The sequence below is a fragment of the Rhinolophus sinicus genome, linkage group LG01 (genome assembly GCF_036562045.2).
Source record: "Rhinolophus sinicus isolate RSC01 linkage group LG01, ASM3656204v1, whole genome shotgun sequence".
Classification (NCBI taxonomy): domain Eukaryota; kingdom Metazoa; phylum Chordata; class Mammalia; order Chiroptera; family Rhinolophidae; genus Rhinolophus; species Rhinolophus sinicus.
This window is the reverse complement of record NC_133751.1, coordinates 457019-469074: the sequence shown is the minus strand read 5'-3', so window position 1 is coordinate 469074 and position 12056 is coordinate 457019. Positions and strand designations below refer to the sequence as shown.

At 44.8% G+C, this 12056-nt stretch overlaps 1 protein-coding gene across 2 annotated transcripts in view; it reads left to right on the top strand.

Moving 5' to 3' along the window:
* Window positions 1-1259: 1259 nt before the first annotated feature.
* COL6A2 (collagen type VI alpha 2 chain) overlaps window positions 1260-12056 on the top strand; it is a 33512-nt gene continuing 22715 nt past the window's right edge. For both annotated transcript variants that reach the window (XM_019717583.2, XM_019717582.2), the window contains exon 1: window positions 1260-1390. The gene's annotated coding sequence lies outside the window, so the exon portion shown is untranslated. The remainder of the gene's footprint in view (window positions 1391-12056) is intronic.

The window sequence follows — 12056 nt, the reverse complement described above, 5'->3', positions numbered from 1 at the left end:
CACAGACAGTCGCACTCACAGGTGCACACTCACCCTCTCCAGTGCCCCCTGGCTGCAGGCGCCCATGGCCCACAGAAAAGGAACTGTGGCTGAGGACAGTGGTCACTGGCACTGCCCGGGGAGAGGCGCTGATGGGCGCCCAGCCTGAGGGGGCTCTGGGGGCCGGGAGCAGGTGGGAGTCTGTGGGGGACCAGGGCAAACTTGTAGGACTTTGGATGGCAGAGCAGGGGTGGCCTGTCCCCTGTCTGCTTGAACAGTCACTGCTGCTGGCTCACTCAGCACACACTTGCCTCCACAGACCCCTGCCCCCGGCCACCTTACTGTCTGGCCAGGAGACGGCACGCAGGTGCAGAGTCAGGGCACAGATGGAAAGAAGTGGTAGGGAAGACCAGAGGGCATGCACACAGACACCTCCCGGGGCACACACAGGGGACCAGGAAGCTCTGGGGTCTCTCTTCTCCTGGGGGCAGGGGACTAAACCAGAGATTTGCAAAGCTGCTCATCTGAGGCTGGAGCCCCACTGCGCTGTCTGGCACCCCCAAGGATGGCAATGCTGTGGCCTAGCCCCCAGGCCTGCTTGCACTCCATCTCAAGGAGGAGCTCTGGTCCTGGGAGGCTGCCCTCCAGGGTTGGGAGTGGGGACTCCCCTCTCACCTTCCCCCAAACTCCGCTCAGAAAGGGACATCGCAAGCCCCAGCGCCAAAAAGGCATCTGCGGGGTTCTTGCTAGGAAGAGGGCCCTCACACCCCACCCAGAGCACCTGAGGCTCGGGCTATCCTGGCCTGCAGCCCTCGCCCCTCCCAGCTGGCCCTCGCTCTCCCTGACCGCGCCCCAGAGCGCAGGGCACAGGGGAGACACCGGGCAGGGGACACTGAGCCAGGAACTGCTCGCAGGCGGACCTTGCCGCGCTGCCAGGGGCAGTCTTTCTAGGGGGAGTCCGAGGCGCCCCCTCGTGGGCCCTCGGTGCTGAGCGTCGTCCTCAACGCCCAGGACGGGAGGGGACGCGGCCCGGCAAGTGGGGAGGGGCTGTGACTTCGCCCAGGACTGTTTCTGGAGAGGTGGCAACGCCCCACATTCGCCGTGTCTCCTGTGGGGGCCCATTTCCTGCAACCCCCCACTCCCTTCGGCCCTCCCGGGTTCCCCCCTCCATCCCTCTCTCTCCGTCCCCTTCATACCCCCACCGGTCCATCCGCAGGGCCGCAGCGCCTCCCGGTGGCCGCGCGTCAAGGGAGGGGTGGGGAGGGCTCGGAGGGGGCGGGGTGGATATAAGACGACGGCCCCTCCCGCGGTCCCCTCCCTCCTGCCCACTCGGCTCCCGCTCTCGCTGTCTGGACCCGGAGCCTCTTCCGGACGGGTCCCGCAAGGGCGCCCCGCACGCGCTGGAAGTCAGGTAAGCGCCCCTCCGGCCTAGGACCAGGACCCTCCTGCGTGGGGACCTGTAGTCCGGCCCTCGGACCCGGGCAGCCGGCCTGGAGCCGCGTCCTGCTGATTGGCAAGCCCTGCCGGACAGACAGGACAATGCAGGAGCGCGGGGGACCCAGGTTGGGGGCTCCCCTAGGCCGGCGCCCTGACTGGTTCTCCTCGAGGTAACGAATCTCCCGACGGGGTCTGGGGACCCACGCCCGCCTTCTGGCCCCACTTCAATCACTTGGCCCGGGGTCGAAGCTCTGCTCGTCCATGTCTTTGGTGCCTCACGCATTGGGACCAGGGGGCGCAGTTAATTGTGTGCTGCCTCCTCCTGGCCTCTTCTGGGGCTGAGTGGGGGGCTTCTTCCCTATCCCTGGGCTCCGTGCTAAGACGCAGCACTTCTGCTCTCTGCTGGAACTTGCCACCCCAAGTCACCAAGGGCTGGAAGGGCTCAGCATCTAGTCAGACCCCTCCCGGGTCCTGGGAAGTTTAGTGTCATCTCTCGCCTGGAGGAGGGTTGAGGGCCCAAGTCACCCCCTGGGTGAAGCCTCCTTTGACGTGAAACTGGGTACAGAGTCTCCAGTGGTACTGGCCCCTCTCCCCTGGACCCCAGGGAGACAGTTGTCCTCCTTCTGGAAGGAGTGGTGGGGGCTAGAATGAGTTCCTGGGGGCAACAAGAGAGGAGGGGGTTCTCTGACACCCGGAGGGAGGGTATGGGGTGGGTGGAGAGCACAGGTCACATAGCCCCTCCCCTGGGAATCAGCAAAAGCTCAGCCTGCCCCCCATTCCTCTGAGGCTGGAGGTGTCCCCCACACATACACCCTCCACCCGACCTCCCCCACAAGTCTACTGGGGAAACTAAGCAGCGGGTTGAGTGGCTGCCACAGAGTGAGGTGGGAACCCCGCTGATCTCGCCTGTGGTGGCTCCTTTACATCCTGGCCAGGACTCCTCACAGGGCCCAGCAGAGCCCCGGAGGGTGGAGCCCACAGGGTGTGGGGGTGTCAACTGCTGAGAGGCTTACTGATTTTACTAACATGGTAACAACACACAAAACAGCAGGGCATGGCCCGGCCATCCCACTCAGTACCCACCTGGAATATGGCCCCTGTGCCCAGGGAAACAGCTCCGGCTCCCATGCCCACACCCACCCACCTCCCCCATCTACCCAGCTGTCCCCAAGGAGAGGATCTTCATTTTTAGATAGATGCCCAAAAAGGAGGCTTGAGAGCCACAGATTTCCCTATTTTCTCCTTCCAGTAGAGGAGTCAGGCCAGGAGGCCATCTCACATTTGCTTAAGAAGCCAGGCCCAGAGGCCAATAGGCATCTGGGCTCCCGGAAGGAAGCTGCCTGCCTTCCTCCCATCACTGGGACGCAGGAGAAGGGGGCTGGGGAAAGGGCCTGGGCCCCGGGCATACGGGCATAGTGACGTGGAATCTCCTGGCCAGACTGGAGGGGCTGGGCACCCGGGGACCAGGCGTGTCCCCTCGGCAGGACACGGGTCTCAATAAGCCACTGGCCACTCCAGCCGCTTTGAAGCTGTGCTGGTGAAAGTGACCTGAGAGGCCTGTGAAGACCGCAGTTGGTCGGGGTAGGTGGGCACGTCTGCAGTGGAAGCCACATGGAAAGCAACGTCCAGGGGGAAAGTCGGGCTCCATCCACTGTGTCACCTGGTCGGGTGAGGTGTGGTCGTCCGCACCAGGCAGTGCACACCCACGACGGCACAGATGGCTCCGTTGTGCAGGGCCCAGCTGCAGTCCCTTGGGTGTCATGGGGAGCCGTGGAGAGCCGTAGGCAGCAGAGCTGCCTTCAGACAGCTCCCTGGGGTGGGCCAGGACAGAAGGAACCGCCAGTGCCTGGGAGAAGGCCCTAGGCCCCCAGGCGCTTCCTGGGGCTGCAGCAAAAGGTATGGCCACGCCCACCCGCCTCCCCAACCGGCGCTCTCTTGTGTACAGCAAGGTTTGGGCATCCATCTGCCCTTTACCTGCCGGGGCCGCTAGGGGTCTCCAGGTGCGCGAACTGTAGGTAGACCATGTCAGCAGCCACAACACGTTTTATACTGCTCGTGTGATTATTAAGAAAAACACCAATAGTTTGATTCTTTCCTTTTAAACACACCCTCACACTTCAGTGGGGTGGCTCCTCCTGTGGCTCCTTTCGCACATTTGTGCAAAGCTGGGTGGGGCCTGGTGTGCGGCACAGCAAAGAAGCAGGGTTCATGGGAGGTAGCTGGAGGAACAGGCCCTGGGGGCCCTGGTCCCCACCCGAGGGGCACACGTTGGCATTGGGCCTTACCATAAAGCAACATTCTCCACAGACTGTGCAGACTCAGCCGGGACATAAAACATGTCAACGCCCCAGGCCACACCAGTGGGTCAGCCTCATGGTGGCCCATTGTAGATGCTGTAACGAGCACATAGAAGGTGGGGACCCCAGCTTGGAGGGGCCGTGCTCCAGGACAGCAGAGTCAGATGCCCACCAGAGGAGTGGAGAAGGACCCTGGTGCTCATCACCAGGGAGAGACAATGAGCAGTGTCACTGTCTTTTTCTCATTTGCCAATTTCACAGAGGAGGGTGGGCGCCTTGTTGGTTTGTCTGCGTGTCATTGATTTTCGTGTGGTTCAACATTTTTTGATCACTGACAGTTTGTAGTGTTGTTACTTCCCTGGTTATGATTTCTCCATGTTCTTTACAGATGCTGATTTTTTACTAATTTGTAAGCTTCCCTCCCCCATTTTTAAAAAGTTGTGGTAAAATACACATAATGTAAAATTTACTATCTTAACCATTTTTAAGTGTACAATTCAGTGGTATTAAGTGCATTCATATTGTTGTGCAACCATCACCACCACCCATCTCCAGAACTTTTCATTTCACAAAACGGAAACTCTGTCTCCACTAAACAATAACTCACCAGTTCCCCCTCCGCCCAGCCCCTGGCAACCACCATTTTACTTTCTGTCTCTATGATTTTTGAGATACTAAATATCTTATATAATTAGAATCCTACAGTATTTGTCTTTTGTGACTAGCTTATTTCCTTGGCATAATTTCCTTAAGATTCATTCATGTTGCAGTGTATGTGCTAGAATCTCCCTCCTTTTAAAGGCTGAATATGTAATACTCTATTGTGAGCATGGACCACTGTTTCCTCCTTCATCCATCAGTGGACACTTGCTTCCACATTTTAGCTATAATGAGTAGTGCTGCTATGAACATGGGTGCACAAATGCCTCTTTGAGACCCTGCTCTCAATCCTTTTGAGTATATACCCAGAAGTGGAATTGCTAGATCATATGGTAAATCTATTTTTATATTTTTAAGGAACCATCATACTGTTTTCCATCGCAGCTCTCTCATTTTCCATTCCCACCAAACAATTCCAATTTCTCCACAACCTCTTCAACACTTTCTATTTTCTGATTTTTTTGATAGTACCCATCCTAATGTGTGTGAGGTGGTATCTTATCATTTTGATTTGCAGTTCCCTAATTAGTGATGGTGAGCTGATTGGCCATTTGTATGTCTTCTTTAGATAAAAGTCTATTCAAGTCCTTTGCCCATTTTTGAATAGGGGTATTTGTGTGTGTTTTTTGTTGAGTTGTTGTTTTTGTTGAGTTTTAGTTCTCTATATATTCTGGATATTACTCCCTTACCAGAAAAATAATTTGAAAATATTATCTCCCACTCTGCAGGTTGCCTTTTGACTCACAAAAAATTTTTATGAAGTCCAATTTGTCTATTTTTACTTTAGTTGCTTGTGCTGTTGGTGTCATATCCAAGAAATCATTGCCAAATCTAATGTTGTGAATATGTTGCCCCGTGTCTTCTTCTAAATTTTTATAGATTTAGGTCTTCCATTAAGTCATGGGTCCATTTTGAGTTAATTTTTGTGTATAGTGTTAATTAAGGTTCCAGTTTCTTTCTTTTGCATGTGGATATCCAGTTTTCTCAGCACTGGTTTTTGAAAAATTGTCTTTCCCCCCATAGAATGGTCATAATACCCTTGTTAAAGGTCATTTCACTACATGTGCAAGGGTTATTTTTGGACTCTCTATTCTATTCCATTGCTCTATATATCTGTCTTTATGGCAGTACCACACTGTTTTGATTAGTGTAGATTTATATAAGTTTTGAAATCAGGAAGTGTGAGTCCTCCAGCTTTGTTCTTGTCTTTTAGGATTGCTTATTCTATTTGCAGTCTCTTGAAATTCCTTATGAATTTTAGAATGGATATTTCTATTTCTGTAAAAATCATCATTATTATTCTGTTAGAGATTGTACTGAATCTATAAATCGCTTTGGGTAGTATTGACATCTTAATATTAAATCTTTTAATCCATGCACATGGACTATCTTTCCATTTATTTATATCTGCAATGTCTCTCAGAAATGTTTTACTTTTCAGTGAATAAGTGTTTCACTTCCTTGGTAAGGGTAATTCCTAAGTATTTTATTCTTTTGATGCTAATGTAAATGGAATTGTTTTCTTTATTTCCTTTTTGCATTGTTCATTGTTAGTGTACAAAAACACAACTGATTTTGAGTGTTGACTTTATATCCTGCTACTTTGCTAAACTTATTTATTCTACACATAAGTATCTTTTTGTGGAATCTTTAGGGTTTTCTACATATAAGATCATATCATCTGTGAACCAATCATTTCTTCCCTTCCAATTTGAATGACTTTTATTTTTTTACTTGCCTAATTGCACTGGCTAGGACTTCTAATACTATGTTGAATAGAAGTGACAAAAGTGGGCATCTTTATGTTGTTCTTGTTCTTAGAGGAAAAACTTTCAGTCTTTCACCATTGAGTATAATGTTTGTTACGGGATTTTCACATGTGGCTTTTATTATAGTGAGGTAGTTTCCTTCTATTTCTAATTTTTTTAATGTTTCTATCATGAAAAGATGTTGAATTTTATCAAAAGTTTTTTTTCTGTACAGATTGAGATGATCATGAGGTTTTTTTCCTTTATTTTATTAATATGGTGTGTCACTCTGATAGATTTTTATATGTTGAACCATCTTTGCATTCCAGGAATAAGTCTTACTTGGTCATGGTGTTTAATACTTTTACTATCCTGTTGAATTCTGTTTGCTAATATTTGGTTGAGGATTTTTGTATCAATGTTCATAAGAGTTATTGGACTGTAGTTTTCTTTTCTTGTAGTGTTATTGTCTGGCTTTGGTATCAGGATAATGTTGGCCTCATAGAATGAGTTAGGGAGTATTCCCTCCTCTTCAACTGAAGTTTGGTGAATTGCAATTGAAAACTTTGAGAAGTATTAGTGTTAGTTCTTCTTTAAATGTTTGGTAGAATTCACCAGTGAAGTCATCAGGTTCAGGGTTTTTCTTTGTTAGGAGATTTTCAATTACTGATTCACTCTCCTTACTATCTCTAGGTCTATTCAGAATTTCTATTTCTTCATGATTTTGTCTTTATAAGTTTTGTGTTTCTAGGAACTTTCCATTTTATCTAGGTTATTTGATTTGTTGGTGTACAACTGCTTATAGCACTCTCTTATAATCCTTTCTATTTCTGTCGAATTGGTAGTAAAGCCCCCAATTTCATTTTAGTAAGTTGAGTCTTCTCTCTTTTTCTTTCTTAGTCATTCTAGCTAAATGTCATTGTCTTTGTCATTCTAGCTAAAGGTGTCAATGTTGTTGATCTTTTCAAAGACCCAACTTTTGGATTCACTGATTTTTCTCTGTTGTTTTTCTATTGTCTATTTTATTTATCTCTGCTCTAATCTTTATTATCTCCTTCCGTCTGCTAACATTGGGTTTAGTTTGTTGTTCTTTTTCAGGTTTCAATAACCTACAACGGGTTAGGCTATTAATTTGAGATGTTTCTTGTTTTGTTTTGTTTATAAACATTTATAGCTGTACATTTCCCTTTTTAGCACGGCTTTCACTGTATTCCATGTTTTGGTATATTTTGTTTTCATTTTTATTTGTCTCTGAGTATTTAATTTCTCTTGTGGTTTCTTCTTCAATCTGTTGGTTGTTTAAAAGTGAGTTGTATAATTTCCACAGTATTGTGAATTTTCCCATTTTTCTTCTGTTATTGACTTCTAACATTATTCCATTGTGATCAGAGAAGGTACCTTGTGTAACATTTTCTTTTTAAACCTATCAAGGCTGCGACTGTTGTCACACTTTCACCCATCATGGCAAGCCCCTTCCTCTCTGGCTGAATTGACTTCCAGGGAATTTAAAGTGTTGGCATCTTTTTTCCCCATTTATTTTTCTTTTTCTCCTTTTGGGATTCCAACAATGAAGACTAGGGCATTCAAAAGCAACTGCATGTACATGCCCAGGGGAAGGTGCAGGCGCAGAAAAGACCAGAGACCAGCTTACATTTATGACCCAGGCTGACCACTGGCATGGAGAAAGCCTACAACAATAAAAACAAACAAACAAACAAACAAAAGCAAACCTTGGGGAAGAGAAAGAATCTGATTTCCAGAGTTACCACATTATTGGATTCAAATGTCCAGTTTTCAACAACCAAAAAGTCACAAGACACACAAAGAAACAGGAACGTATGGCCCATTCAAATGAAAAAATATAAACCAACAGAAACTGTCCCTGAAAAAGACCTGATGGTGGATCTACTAGACAAAGACTTTAACACACCCATCTTAAAAATGCTCAAAGAACTAAAGGAAGGCATGGAGAAAGTCAAGAAAACAATGTCTGAACAAAATGGAAATATCAATAAAGAGATAGGAAACCTAGATAGAACCTAAAAAGAAATAATGGACCTGCAAAATACAATAACTACAATGAAAGAATTCATTCAAAGGTATTTGAACAAACAGATGAAAGAATCAGTGAAGTTGAAGATAGGACGGTGTTCTAAGGAACAGAAAGAAAAAATATTTTTAAAAAGTTAACAGAGCCTAAAGGACCTGCATACATGCTATGGAAGTAAAAGAGATAAGAGACAAAGGGGCAGAGAAAATATTTGAAGAAATGATGGCTAAAAACGTCCCAAATTTGATGAATGACAAATTTCAACATTCAAGAAACTTGGTGAATTCCAAGTAGAGTGAACTCAAAGAGACTGTCACACTGATTATAATCAAACTGTCAAAAGACAACAAAAGCATTTTGACATCAGCAAGAGGGAAGTAACTCATCATATCCAAGGGAGCCTCAATAACATTATCGGCAGATTTCTCATCAGAAACTTTGGAAACCAGAGGCAATGGGCTGATATAGTCAAAGTGCTAAAAGAAAAAAATAACTGTCACCCAATAATCCTACATCCAGCAAAACTGTCCTCCAAAAGTGAGGGCAAAATTAAATCATTCCAAGATACAAAAGCTGAGAGAGTTTGTCACCACTAGACCTGCCCTGCAAGAAATGCTCAAGGGAGTCCTGCAGGGTGACATGAAAGGCCACTAGACAATAACTTGAAGCCATAGAAGATAAATACATGAGCAATTATAAAAACTGTTCCTATTGTAACAATGGTGTGTAACTCCATTCTTTGTTTTCTACATGAGTTAAGAAATGAATATATTTTTAAAATAATTATTAGTCCAAAAGCTAGTATTATTGTAACTTTGGTTTGTAATTCCACATAATTTTTATTTTCTACATAATTAAGGGACTAATGCCTTAAAAATATTTGCTTATGTTTTTGGACATACAGTATATAAAGATGTCATTTTGTGACCGATAACTGAAAGGGCTGGGGATGGAGCTGTACAAAAGCAAAGTTTTTGTATACTGTTGAAGTAAAGCTGCTATAAATTCACATTAGAGTGTTATTACTTCAGGATGTTAAATGTAATCCCCATGGTAACCACAGAAAAAATACCTAAAGTATATACACAAACAGAAATGAACAAGGGATGTAAATGTTCCACTACAAAAATCAACTAAACACAAAAGAAGACAGTAATGCAGGAAATGAGGAACAAAAAAGCGATAAGGTACAAGGTGTGATCAAAAGATACAATGAATGTTTAAATTTAAAAAATTATTGCAGTAAAAGACACAATTTCTGTCAAATAAAAACACTACAGGTGTGTCCTCATCCACCTTATTCACTGGATCTGGCACTGTGTGACTACTGGCTCATCCCCCAAGTCAAAATGACCATGAAAGGTACACATTTTGAAACAATTCAGGACATGAAGGCAGCCATGACAGCGCAACTAAAAACAGTCACGAAAGAGGATTTCCAGAACTGCTTCCGAAAGTGGCAAGAACAATGGGAATAAGTGTGTTCAAAGCAAGGGAATATGTTTTGAGGGGGATAAATGGCAATGTATCTTTTTTTAATGTAATATATATTTTTTAATTTAAACATTCACCGTATTTTTTATCACACTTCATATATAGAAAACAACAGTAAAATGACAGAAGTAAGCCTCTCCTTATCAGTAGTTACTTTAATTGTAAATGAATTAAACCCTCCAATCAAAAGACAAAGACTGGCAGAATGAATTTTTTTAAAACATGATCCAATTGTATGCTGTCTACAAGAGATTCACTTTAGATCCAAAGACACAAATTGAAAGTGAAAGGATGGAAAAGATTATTCCATGCAACGAGGAACCAAAAGAATGCAGGGGTGGCCATACTAATATCAGATAAAATTGACTTTAATAAAAAACAGTAACAAGAGACAAAGGAAGACATTATATATTAATAAAAGGTTCAATATGGCAAGAAGATACGACAGTAGAAACATTTACACACCTAATAATGGGCCATCAAAATGTTTAAAGCTTAAGAATATGAAATTGTGCTCACGCATTGGGAAGATTGTTGCCTGGCTCTCGGTGTTTTCACTCTTTTCATGTTGCTCTTGCTGTAATGAAAGTCGTATGTGGGAGCCCAGTTATCAGGAATGTGAACCTGGAACCAAGCTGCCTGGGTTTGGACCTCATCTGTTAGCTGAGCACCTTGGACCAGTTACCTACACTTACTCTCAGTTTCCTTAGCTGTGAGATGGGTACTATTAGTCCGAGGGCTGTTGTGAGTCTTAATGAAGAGATATAGCTTAGTGTCTGGTGCAGAGTAACCACAGAAAATATTTCATTGTCCTTTCATCCTTTCTATTTTTTTTGAAGGCTTTTTGGTCCATGTTTTGCACTCAGTTACTTACTTCTCCTGGAATTTGTTTGGGTGCTCTATGTGAGGTCAGATTACCTTTATTTCTCGTCATGGTGAACTCTTGTGCCAGCCCCTTTCACGGCTCTGAAAGCCCACCACATCATTTCCTCAGTTCATGTATGTTGTTATGCCTCTTGCTGTGTGATCTGTCAGCCCATTCCAACACCAAGACCACAATTCTTAATCACTGCAATTTTATTGTGCTGTTTGCATTTGCTAATGCAAGTTTCCTCATCGCCCTTCATTTCTTTTTATTTTTCTGAGCTACTTTTACTTATGCTTCCAGGTGAATCTTAGATTCATTTTTGTCAACACATACTACCAGAAAGAAAAAAAAGATTTTAATCAAAATTACATTCAATTGTAGATTGTTAGAAATAATTAATATTCTTAAATATTGTGTTTTTCATCCAAAAACGAGATGTGCCTCTCCAATGTGTTCCTTAGAAAACTTATTTCTGATCACAACTGATCTTTGTGATATTTCTGGCATTTAATTTTATGCTTCCTGGCTCTTTTTCTCTTCATTTTCTACATTTTGCTGTATTTCTCGTTTCTTTGCTTTTTTATTTATTTGTGTTCATTTCTCTGTTGTCTGCAGAAATTCCTTGCAGAATTTTTTAGCAATGGCATATAGCTGGCATAGACCTGAGCTCATTTTTACCTGAGACTTTTATACATGAAAGATAAGCTGGCTGGGAAGACATCATCGGGTCATTTTATTTTCCTCAAAACTCTGATGTTATTATCTCATTGTCTTCTGTCCACAATACTGTGGAGAAAAGTTTGATGCCTCTATTAGTTATCTATAGCTGTAATGAAAATTCCCTCAAAACTTAGTGATTTAAAACAATAAACATTTACTACCTCATAGTTTATTTGGGTCAGAAATTTAGGAGGGGCTTGGCTGGGTGGTTCTAGCTCAGGGTCAGCCCCTCATGAGGTGCAGTCATGATATTGACCAAGGTGATGGTCACGTGAAGTCTTGACTGGGATGGGAGACCTGCCTGTCAGGTGGCTCACTCGCCCAGCCCGCGGCTGGAGGCCTCCATTCTTCCCCTGAAGGGCTTCTGCAGAGGCTGCTTGAGTGTCTTCCTGTACAGCTGGCTTCCCTATCAGCGAGCCAGGCAAAAGCCACATGTCTTTTATGACCTAGTCTTGGAACTCACATGCCATCACTTCATGTTATTGTCGGTCACAGGCCAGCAGTGATTCAGTGTGTGAGAGGACTCATGAGAGCATGAAGACCAGGAGGCAACAGTGCTCGGGACCCCTCGGAGGCTGCCTAGCACAATGCCAGATTTTTCTATTTAGGTGTTTCCTGTGTTGTTGCTATTGTGTTTTTCCTGTGTAGGTATTTTTCATTACATTTGAGAATCTTTCCACCAGTACACTTTATTATGTGGGCATCTTTCCATTTATGTGTGTGACGGTGTGATGTGTGTGCAGTGTGTATGTGGTGTGTGTGATGTGATGTGTGGGGGGGGTGTACATGGAGAGCAGTGCCAA